The 11,364-nt window shown below is 35.3% G+C and overlaps 2 long non-coding RNA genes across 2 annotated transcripts; both read left to right on the top strand.

Annotated features, from left to right (window-relative positions):
- Nucleotides 1-375: 375 nt before the first annotated feature.
- LOC130469086 (uncharacterized) lies at nt 376-2,903 on the top strand. The gene is made up of 4 exons (XR_008929461.1): nt 376-714; nt 828-1,067; nt 1,588-1,652; nt 2,649-2,903. It is a non-coding gene; the product is annotated as an uncharacterized lncRNA (long non-coding RNA).
- Nucleotides 2,904-7,925: 5,022 nt separating this feature from the next.
- Nucleotides 7,926-10,556, top strand: LOC130470372 (uncharacterized). Its single transcript, XR_008930581.1, has 4 exons — nt 7,926-8,367; nt 8,481-8,720; nt 9,241-9,305; nt 10,302-10,556. It is a non-coding gene; the product is annotated as an uncharacterized lncRNA (long non-coding RNA).
- The last annotated feature ends 808 nt before the right edge of the window (nt 10,557-11,364 follow it).

Below are 11,364 nucleotides of genomic sequence, written 5' to 3'. Positions count from 1 at the left end.
GAAGGGGACAAGCCCGTAGTGCGGTTTTCTCAACAAATACCCCTTAAATATTTTGTAATATAAACATAACTACTCTTGTACATATTATAACTCGGGCACTATGCCGAGTACCTTATGTTCTAATTTCCACCAAGTACTTTGTATCTATCTTGCCTAGATAAAAATATGATGGTCACCAGTTCGTACGGTTCCATAATTTCGTGATTGTTTGTGTATGTAATCCCCCGTAAATTTATAAATATTATTAATATATTTTAACGTATAGTTAATTATATTTAAATAGAATTTACGAATTTTAGAAATAAATATGGAATTAACGAACATTTATTTTTATACGTTTTAAAGATTTCAACGATTTATGAAATTCAAATAATTTTAGAATTTGATGTTGAAAAGAATTTGAATTACGAAAACACGTTCGAAATTGGAAAACAATCCTAGTTGGTTTTGGATTCAAACATTAAAGCTAAATCCTAATTCTAGGCCCAATTGGGTAAAGCCCAATATTATAAACCCAAAACTCTTTACTCCTCTTTCAATATTACGTAAAAACACAAAAAAAAAAGAAACAACTAGCCTTCTCCTTCACTTTCACGTGAACAAGGAACCATCAAACCCTCACAAACCTTGGTGATTTCTCCCTCACGCTGTTGTCCACGCCGCCGCCACCACCGTCGGCGCTCCTCCACCGTCGTTCCGCCGTCGCGCTGCACGGTAACTCCTCTCTTCTCTCTTCATTCTTCTTCTTCCCTCCTTCGGGTTTTCCTTTTATTTTGATTAGTTCCTTTCCCTTGCCTTACTTGGTTGTTTCCGTTAACTTGAACCAGCCACAACAACCACCTTGCTACCCTTGTTGCGCCGCCGCGCCCTCCGACGACATTAGCCGGCGAGCTCTCTCTCCCTTCTCCTTCGAGCAAGCACACCCTCCTTTGTTTCGTTCTGCTGCACACGGGCACACACAACCGCCGCTGCACGGCCGCCGCAACCACCAGCAGTGTTGCCCAGTCGCGCTGCGCCACCGTCCCGCCTGCTGCCGCCGGCCAGCAACTCCTCTGTCCTCTTTATTGGTTATTTCTTGAACCCTAAGTTAATAAATTAAATGTTTTAATTATACGTTATTATTTTAATTTATGTTTTGATTGAATTAAGTATGTTTTTTATGATTTATGATGAGAATTTCAGATTCCATGTTTTGCAATAATTAAATTATTAATTTTCAGATTATACAATTTGATTGAAATAATGGTTTTAATTATTAAAGTATGAATTTTAAGGTTTTAATAGTTTTAAAATCATGATAGAAGGGTTATAAATTATTAAAATTATTATTTTTATGTTCTAAGCATGGTAATTTAGTTTTGGGAAAGCTTTAAACGATTTCATATTGCTGAAAATTTAAAATACGATGATTGCAAAAAGTTTTCAACGAATTTCAACCACTAGTTCAATAATTATGATGCTAGGAAAGCAAATGTTCAAGTTTTGATATTTAGGAAAGTTCTAAATATGTTTAGGATGCGTTTAGAATGCTTTATTGTGGTTGTCAATGATTAGAAATTGATTGAGATTACTTGTTGGATTGTTTAGGCGGAGAATTCTCTTTAGGCGACTTTTGAAAGTGTTAAAGTGGCCTATCAGTTTGTTTACACAAGGTACGTACATACCTGTGTGCTTGGAATGTGTGCTAATTGTTGAAACCATGTTGAATTGTTGATGAACTTGGTTATGTTGATATCGTTGATGAATTTAGTCAGGTTGAATATTGCATGTTTAATACTGTTGGTTAGACATATTGAACCTATATTGCATTTTGAGGATTATAGCATGTTAGTATGGATGATTGATACAAACATGTTTGATTGGGAACACTAGATTACTTTGTATATAATTTAGATCAGTGGGTTGTTGTTCCCCTTTAGCTTTTCACTACTTTATGAGGGCCGAGGACCTCATTTAGTAAGTTGAAACCTTATACCCATATACAGGGTTGATCAGTATTAAAGGAAGGATTGGAGTTAATTGGAATGAGTCTTGTTTGATGCCTTTGTGATCACTTACTTAATTCCAAGATAAAAACAGTTGTAAATAAATGTGGATTGTATGCCTTATGTGATTGTTGAGTCATAACAGAGTGTCAATTTGTAAATCATGTAAAGTGAAACTGAGTAGCAATAGCTTTAGACTGTGCACGTCTAAAGTGACGGACAAACATGAGTTGGGGTTCATGGTGGTAGCCCATGGCCTTTAATTCGGACCGGATTGATCACCGTGTCCTATTTTTATTCAAACGTTCCTTGATATCGCAGGTCACTGAGGTTACGGAGTCGCGCCCGTACCTCGTCTTCCTTAGTGAAGCCTCTAGCTAGAAAACTCGGTCCATTGTCTATTTCAACTAAAATAATATTATTGTTATTAAAGTCCAGTCTAGCCTAGTCTAGTTAAGTATGGTCGTCAAATTATCATGTTTTGTCTGCCCTTGTTTATGTTCATTAGTATCATGTTAGGGTTGTTCGTTAATAGTATCATGTTAGGATTATTATTGTTTTAGTATGTAGTACTCAGCTTTGCTGATTACGTGCTTTGTTTGTGTGTGTGTTGATCATGGCTATGCCTTATTGATCCTGTGATGACCCATCTTTGGTGAGCAGTCTCTAAGGATCAATAAGCGTTGCCCATCTACAGGTTTGAAGATGATGCATCATTGGGATCGGGATTAGAGAGCTTGTAGTTATATTTGCCTTATTAAGTGATTTGGTTTGTTAACTTAAATTTGAAATTTGTCGTACTATTCGTATTTCCTTATTTCATTAATTGGTTTTGGACCTAATATGTAATAAGATTATTTATGAACCTAAAAGTTAGTTTTATGTTTTCCGCTGCAAAATTCTGAATAAGCCGTACGTTTTCACACGGGCGATAATACTTTGATAATTCCCTACAGTTATATTTAAAAAGGGTTATTTTAGAAAAGGGGAATTGTCGGGGTGTTACAAAGTGGTATCTAGAAGCTTATGGTTTTACTTCAATAATTTCTAGGCGCCTAAACTAGCTATTTTCCTAAAACGAATTTCCTCTTCTACGTATTATATCATTCAAAAATGCGTACTTTTTTTTGGGGGACCAAATTCATTTTATTTTGTTTGAAAGTATATTAATATTTCTTATTTAAGTTCGAAATTACCTTATTTATTCGAAACTTTTCGTTTTATGAATTAAATACGTTTTTCTTTCTTTTCGAAATTAAATTAAATATATTCAAAAAAATAAAAATCTTATTCCTTAAGTATATTTATTCGTTTAATATTTATTCGTTTAATAAATATTTATTCGTTTAACAAAAATTTCTTATTATTAATTCGTTTAAAGAAAAAAAAAATTCTTTATTTTATTTATTCGTTTATTATTAATTCGTTTAATAAAATTATTTCTTATTAATCGTTCTTGTTTTATTCTTAAATTCTTCAATGTTTGAACTATTATAATTTATTATGAGAGATGGGCAATATAGGAAAGGGCATATAGGATAGAATTATATGTGCATTAGTAGTTAATTGCTAGCATAAGAAGTTACTTGCTATGTGCATGTGTTAAATGTTTAAGCGTTGCATTTAAATGTGCATTAGAGAGATTGTTTGATTCCATCGAACTTATTGTGTTATCGAATTTTGATTATGATTTGGTTGGGAAGTCATTAGTGAGACCTGTAATTGTTCATTTCAGGAATAAAATATTCCTTTCCAAGTACACCAACATAGGATCTCTCGAGAAAGATCGATATAGAGACAACTGATATTTTTGTGAGAAAGTAGTGTTTAGATGTGAATATCTTGCTATGATTCAAGAGCAACCCAATTGTACTAAGTGATCATGAGAATGAAATGGATTATGAGTCTGACATTAATAGTTACACCAGCGTTGAACGCACAATGCGTCATATATTAAGAACAGGAGACCCTGATAGGGATGAGGAAACCCTTCGTGAGTTTGACCGTGCTAGAGGGCACACTAGAGTTGATATTTATAATGTAGTGATACTAAGCTAGAGGATGACCTCAGTCTCAGAGACTACGAAGATCCACAAGGCAGAGAAAACTAGCTTAATATTTTAATACTGAGGATGAGGATTTATTTAAATACGAGCTCTTTTACTCCAGAAAGCTATAAGAAATCAAAGAACAAGATTGATAATGTTTCCCTCTAGGATTGTTTCATTATTTATTTATGTTGGGAATAATGTGGGACAAGTCGCCCAACGGTAGTTTAAATTTATTGCATAGCGCTTTTATTTTATTTCGGGACAAGTACGTTACTATGGTTTAGAAATTTTTATTAATATACTTTGGAGGAATAAAAGTTTCTTTTGAGGATTACAAGTTTCTTTTGAGGAATTAAAGTTAAATATTTAATTATCCAAGTGGTTAATGATTTAGTTTGGGCACGCGAAGAGGAATAATTTCTTTTATTATTATTAATTGTGATGATTGAATTTGATTTGTTTTCCCTCGATCGGATGTCCTTTATGTGAATGTCGTTCACGAATGATCGAGGAGGATTATTTTGCAATGATTATTGCACCTTCGTAAATGATTGTTGCACTTTCGTAAATGATTTTATGTGAATATTGTTTATTGAGGCGATCTCTATGGTCAAATCAAATATTTCTTGATATAGAATGACATGTAAGTAGTGTTTAGAACCTAAGATAGAGTATATTAATTTCAGGTCGTGTTATAGAATGGCCAATAATAATGACTTAGTTGTTGCTATTCGCCTCTTGGCGGAAAAGCTGACCCAAGAGAGAACTAAGCGTTCTGATTCTGCTGGGGACATGTTCGAGAGACTAGCCAAAGTTAAGTCACCATACTTTAAGGGGAAAACTGATCTTACCTTTTTAGAGAACTTGGTTAGAGAGTTTGAGAAACGGTTTGGGGCTGTGAACTGTATTGAGAACATGAGAGTGTGTCAAGTTATACTGTACTTGAAAGATGAAGCTGATTTATGGTTGAGAGAAAATGGAGCTAGACTTAGCGCTGTTGAGGGATTCAATTGAGATTCGTTTGTTACTGCCCTAAGGAAAAAGTTTTATCCTCCTTTTATGAGAAAGCAAAAGGCACAAGAATTCATAAACCTTAGGATGAAAGTATGACCATTGCCGATTACTATAGCAAACTTATAATATCGTCAAGGTTTGCACCTGAGATTGTAGCCACAGAGGAGCTAAAGGCTCTGAGGTTTAAGCAAGGTTTGACTGAGGAGATCCAATTAGGATTAGGTAAGGAAACCTTTACATCTTTGGATACTGCTCATATTTATGGTTTGCTGTCTAGAAGGGACAAGAAAAATATTGTTGTTAGGGAGAAAAGAAAAGAGTAAAATGTCGGGGAAAACCAAGGGAAACCAGGGTTTAACCAATCCGGAAATTGGAGTTCGAAGCCTATAAGGTCGCAGAATAACCTAGGGAACCACAATAAGTCTTCCAATGAGAACAACAACCATAATAAGGCACCGGGTAAACTATTCTTGATGAGTCGAAATGAAGCCGAACATTCTGCAGGCGTAGTTCATGTTACTTTTCCTATTAACTTTGTGCTAGTTGAAACGTTGTTTGATTTGGGAGTAACTCATTCTTTTGTTTTGTCATCTGTCATTAAGAGTCTGAAGTTAATAGATTTTGAATGATTGATTTACCTGTTATTATGCCTACTGGTGTAACCATAAGGTGTATATTATGGAAGAACTTGCCTTTGAAGATAAAAGATTGCGTTTTCCCTTCTGATTTGATAAAAGTTTAATCTGAGGGACCTGGATGTAATTCTGGGGATGGACTGGCTAAGTTTGTACAAGGCTAAGGTAGACTGTGAAATTCAGAAAGTAAGTTTAAGGAACCCTATTGAAAGGTTGAGCTCATGTAGATGTTTTGAGAAGTCCAAGAACCTTAGTTATTTCTGTAATGCAAGTGAGGAAATCGATGAATAGAGAGTGTGAACGATTTTTCTGTAGTGTGTTAGAGGTGAGTAAAGAGGTTGGAGTTAAATTCGAGGATGTTGCCATTGTGAGTGGATTCATTGATGTGTTTCCGAGTGAAATTGCAAATATGTTACCAGCTAGAGCATTTGAGTTCACTATAGAGTTAAATCCTGAAACGACACCTATAAATGATCTAATTAGGACACAATTGCAAGAGTTGTTTCGTTAAGGAGTATGTTAGGCCTAGTGCGTCACCGTGAGGAGCTCCTGTGTCGTTTATTAAGGAGAAAGATAAGAGTATGGAATTGTGCATCGAATTTAGGGAACTAAACACCATCAAGAACAAGTACCCTTTGCCTAGGATAGATGAAATGTTGGATTAATTGAATTGGGCGAGTGTGTTCTCGAAAACTGATTTGTGTTTGAAGTACCACCAATTTAGAATAGCTGATAAGGGCCTAAGACCTCATTAGGATTCGTATTGTCATTGTGGGTTTAGAATAATGTCTTTTAGGTTAACCAATGCACCTGCATTAATTATGGAGTTGATGAATGAGATTTTCTACGAATTCCGAATTAAGTTCGTTATTATGTTATTGATGATATCCTGATTTATTCAAGGAACGAGAAAGAGCATGACAAACACTTGAGGATTATTTGGAGACGCTTAGAAAGAATCTAGTTTTATTAAATGAAGTATACAAATCTTGAAGTTATGTGTGTATAAGTGACACCGACGGAAAAGTGAAGGATTGAATTGATTGAAAACTACGTTACGTAAAGGAATAAACTTAAGAGAAGATTTGAGTGGTCCAGGATTGTTTGAAATCAATTGTTGTCTTGAAAAGAGGAATGTATGAATTGGTGAAAGTGCTAAGAGTTAAGCCCAAGTGTTATACATCCATGAAAGGCGTAATGAGGTTCACTAGAAAGGGAAAGCTGAGTATAAGGAGTTTCTGTAGATCCTACTAAGAATCAAGCTGTGAGTGAGTGACCTACTCCAAAGGAACGTGTCTGATATCTGAAGTTTCCTAGGCCTAACTGACTATTATAGGGGGGTTTGTGAAAGACTTTTCGAACAAAGAAAAAACCAATGACCATTTTGATGAAAAAGGAATCGAAATTCGAGTGGAGTGAGAAATGAGAGAAAGCTTTCTAGAATTTAAAAGAGCGTTTGACCTCCGCACCTGTCGTCGCGACAATTGAAACCTCATGAAATCAATTACCCTACCCATGACCTAGAGTCAGCTGTTATTGTGTTCACTTTGAACGATTTGGAGACATTATCTTTATGGGGCAACATTTGAGATCCTTACCAACCATAAAAGTCTGAAACTTTGGCAAAAAGGTCTAGTGAATCTTGGGGACGACATTGAAAATGAGTACTGCTTTCCACCCTGCGATCGATGGACAAACTGAGATTACTAACGGAAAATATGTTGAGAGACTGTGTTATTGACTTGAAAAGTAATTGGGAAGACCATCTAGATTCGATTGAATTTCTTGCAACAATAGTAACTATGTGAGCTTTAAGATAGCACCTATTGAGGCATTGTGTGGAAAGAAGTGTAAAAATCCAAAGTTATTCCCTGAGATGAGTTACGAGGGCGTAACTCGTTTTCTTTAAGGGGGGTAGAATGCGATAGAAATTCGCGCTTTTTACCTATTTTTATGGTATTTTTATGCTTATTTTAGCAAATTATGCACGTTGATGCAAGTAATTAGATTCTCTGCATAAGAAAAGCGTGTTCATGAGTAACACAAACAACTTTAAGTTGGCAAAAGAGTGCACATGAGTGGCACAAGTACTTCTTTAGTATGAATAAGTTGAAAACTATTGAAAAAGGTGTGAATTTCCGTGTCAAGTTTCGGGACGAAACTTCTTTTAAGAGGGGTAGATTGTAATCCCCCGTAAATTTATAAATATTATTAATATATTTTAACGTATAGTTAATTATATTTAAATGGAATTTACGAATTTTAGAAATAAATATGGAATTAACGAACATTTATTTTTATACGTTTTAAAGATTTCAACGATTTATGAAATTAAAATAATTTTAGAATTTGATGTTGAAAAGAATTTGAATTACGAAAACCCGTTCGAAATTGGAAAACAATCCTAGTTGGTTTTGGATTCAAACATTAAAGCTAAATCCTAATTCTAGGCCCAATTGGGTAAAGCCCAATATTATAAACCCAAAACTCTTTACTCCTCTTTCAATATTACGTAAAAACACAAAAAAAAAAAGAAACAACTAGCCTTCTCCTTCACTTTCACGTGAACAAGGAACCATCAAACCCTCACAAACCTTGGTGATTTCTCCCTCACGCTGCTGTCCACGCCGCCGCCACCACCGTCGGCGCTCCTCCACCGTCGTTCCGCCGTCGCGCTGCACGGTAACTCCTCTCTTCTCTCTTCATTCTTCTTCTTCCCTCCTTCGGGTTTTCCTTTTATTTTGATTAGTTCCTTTCCCTTGCCTTACTTGGTTGTTTCCGTTAACTTGAACCAGCCACAACAACCACCTTGCTACCCTTGTTGCGCCGCCGCGCCCTCCGACGACATTAGCCGGCGAGCTCTCTCTCCCTTCTCCTTCGAGCAAGCACACCCTCCTTTGTTTCGTTCTGCTGCACACGGGCACACACAACCGCCGCTGCACGGCCGCCGCAACCACCAGCAGTGTTGCCCAGTCGCGCTGCGCCACCGTCCCGCCTGCTGCCGCCGGCCAGCAACTCCTCTGTCCTCTTTATTGGTTATTTCTTGAACCCTAAGTTAATAAATTAAATGTTTTAATTATACGTTATTATTTTAATTTATGTTTTGATTGAATTAAGTATGTTTTTTATGATTTATGATGAGAATTTCAGATTCCATGTTTTGCAATAATTAAATTATTAATTTTCAGATTATACAATTTGATTGAAATAATGGTTTTAATTATTAAAGTATGAATTTTAAGGTTTTAATAGTTTTAAAATCATGATAGAAGGGTTATAAATTATTAAAATTATTATTTTTATGTTCTAAGCATGGTAATTTGGTTTTGGGAAAGCTTTAAACGATTTCATATTGCTGAAAATTTAAAATACGATGATTGCAAAAAGTTTTCAACGAATTTCAACCACTAGTTCAATAATTATGATGCTAGGAAAGCAAATGTTCAAGTTTTGATATTTAGGAAAGTTCTAAATATGTTTAGGATGCGTTTAGAATGCTTTATTGTGGTTGTCAATGATTAGAAATTGATTGAGATTACTTGTTGGATTGTTTAGGCGGAGAATTCTCTTTAGGCGACTTTTGAAAGTGTTAAAGTGGCCTATCAGTTTGTTTACACAAGGTACGTACATACCTGTGTGCTTGGAATGTGTGCTAATTGTTGAAACCATGTTGAATTGTTGATGAACTTGGTTATGTTGATATCGTTGATGAATTTAGTCAGGTTGAATATTGCATGTTTAATACTGTTGGTTAGACATATTGAACCTATATTGCATTTTGAGGATTATAGCATGTTAGTATGGATGATTGATACAAACATGTTTGATTGGGAACACTAGATTACTTTGTATATAATTTAGATCAGTGGGTTGTTGTTCCCCTTTAGCTTTTCACTACTTTATGAGGGCCGAGGACCTCATTTAGTAAGTTGAAACCTTATACCCATATACAGGGTTGATCAGTATTAAAGGAAGGATTGGAGTTAATTGGAATGAGTCTTGTTTGATGCCTTTGTGATCACTTACTTAATTCCAAGATAAAAACAGTTGTAAATAAATGTGGATTGTATGCCTTATGTGATTGTTGAGTCATAACAGAGTGTCAATTTGTAAATCATGTAAAGTGAAACTGAGTAGCAATAGCTTTAGACTGTGCACGTCTAAAGTGACGGACAAACATGAGTTGGGGTTCATGGTGGTAGCCCATGGCCTTTAATTCGGACCGGATTGATCACCGTGTCCTATTTTTATTCAAACGTTCCTTGATATCGCAGGTCACTGAGGTTACGGAGTCGCGCCCGTACCTCGTCTTCCTTAGTGAAGCCTCTAGCTAGAAAACTCGGTCCATTGTCTATTTCAACTAAAATAATATTATTGTTATTAAAGTCCAGTCTAGCCTAGTCTAGTTAAGTATGGTCGTCAAATTATCATGTTTTGTCTGCCCTTGTTTATGTTCATTAGTATCATGTTAGGGTTGTTCGTTAATAGTATCATGTTAGGATTATTATTGTTTTAGTATGTAGTACTCAGCTTTGCCGATTACGTGCTTTGTTTGTGTGTGTGTTGATCATGGCTATGCCTTATTGATCCTGTGATGACCCATCTTTGGTGAGCAGTCTCTAAGGATCAATAAGCGTTGCCCATCTACAGGTTTGAAGATGATGCATCATTGGGATCGGGATTAGAGAGCTTGTAGTTATATTTGCCTTATTAAGTGATTTGGTTTGTTAACTTAAATTTGAAATTTGTCGTACTATTCGTATTTCCTTATTTCATTAATTGGTTTTGGACCTAATATGTAATAAGATTATTTATGAACCTAAAAGTTAGTTTTATGTTTTCCGCTGCAAAATTCTGAATAAGCCGTACGTTTTCACACGGGCGATAATACTTTGATAATTCCCTACAGTTATATTTAAAAAGGGTTATTTTAGAAAAGGGGAATTGTCGGGGTGTTACAGTGTAATCTTTTACCATTTGTAGTTATTTTTGGCTTAATGGTTGGCTCGGTGTTTTACGCTACAGATTTTCCTTACACGCTAATTAAATATACCGAACCGATTCTAATATCTTGGGGGACCGCGCGCGGTAGCACGTGGTCCAACAACTAGTGACTTAAAAATTGGAAAATTTGCCGAATACTTCATCCATTCTGAAATAATGGGAAAATTTATATATTTTCACAACAATCAAGATAAATGATTAGAGTGGATATTAACTAGCTTTATTAATAAAGTCTTGAGGGGTGGTATCCAAGACCTGAGATTGAGTCTCGTCTTCATCATTTGTTGTTTTTCCGGGGAGTGGTGTAAGAAAAGAAAAATAAAAAAATAGTTTGAGTGGAAAGTTATGAGTAAAAAATAGAATATAAAAATTGGTTGAGTGGTGTGATTAAAGTAGGAAAAAAAATGTGATGCATTAAATATGGTGGGTCATCCATCCAAAAATAGAAAAAAGTATAGTGTCTTTATTAATCTGAAACACCTACTTATGGGAACCGTTCCCATTATTTCGAAGCGGAGGAAGTGCAACCCTTAAAACTTCACATTTTACTAATTACTCACACCTTTTCGTTTTGTGAATTACAACATTTAACTTAGAGCTCCTTAAATTACAACCTGGGTCATATTCCGGCGAAAACAAACGGAATAAGATGTCATTAATATACTTTGAAGTTTA

The sequence above is a fragment of the Spinacia oleracea genome, chromosome 3 (genome assembly GCF_020520425.1).
Source record: "Spinacia oleracea cultivar Varoflay chromosome 3, BTI_SOV_V1, whole genome shotgun sequence".
NCBI classification, from domain to species: Eukaryota; Viridiplantae; Streptophyta; class Magnoliopsida; order Caryophyllales; family Amaranthaceae; genus Spinacia; species Spinacia oleracea.
The sequence above is the reverse complement of the archived record's forward strand: the minus strand, read 5'-3'. Positions and strand labels throughout refer to the sequence as shown.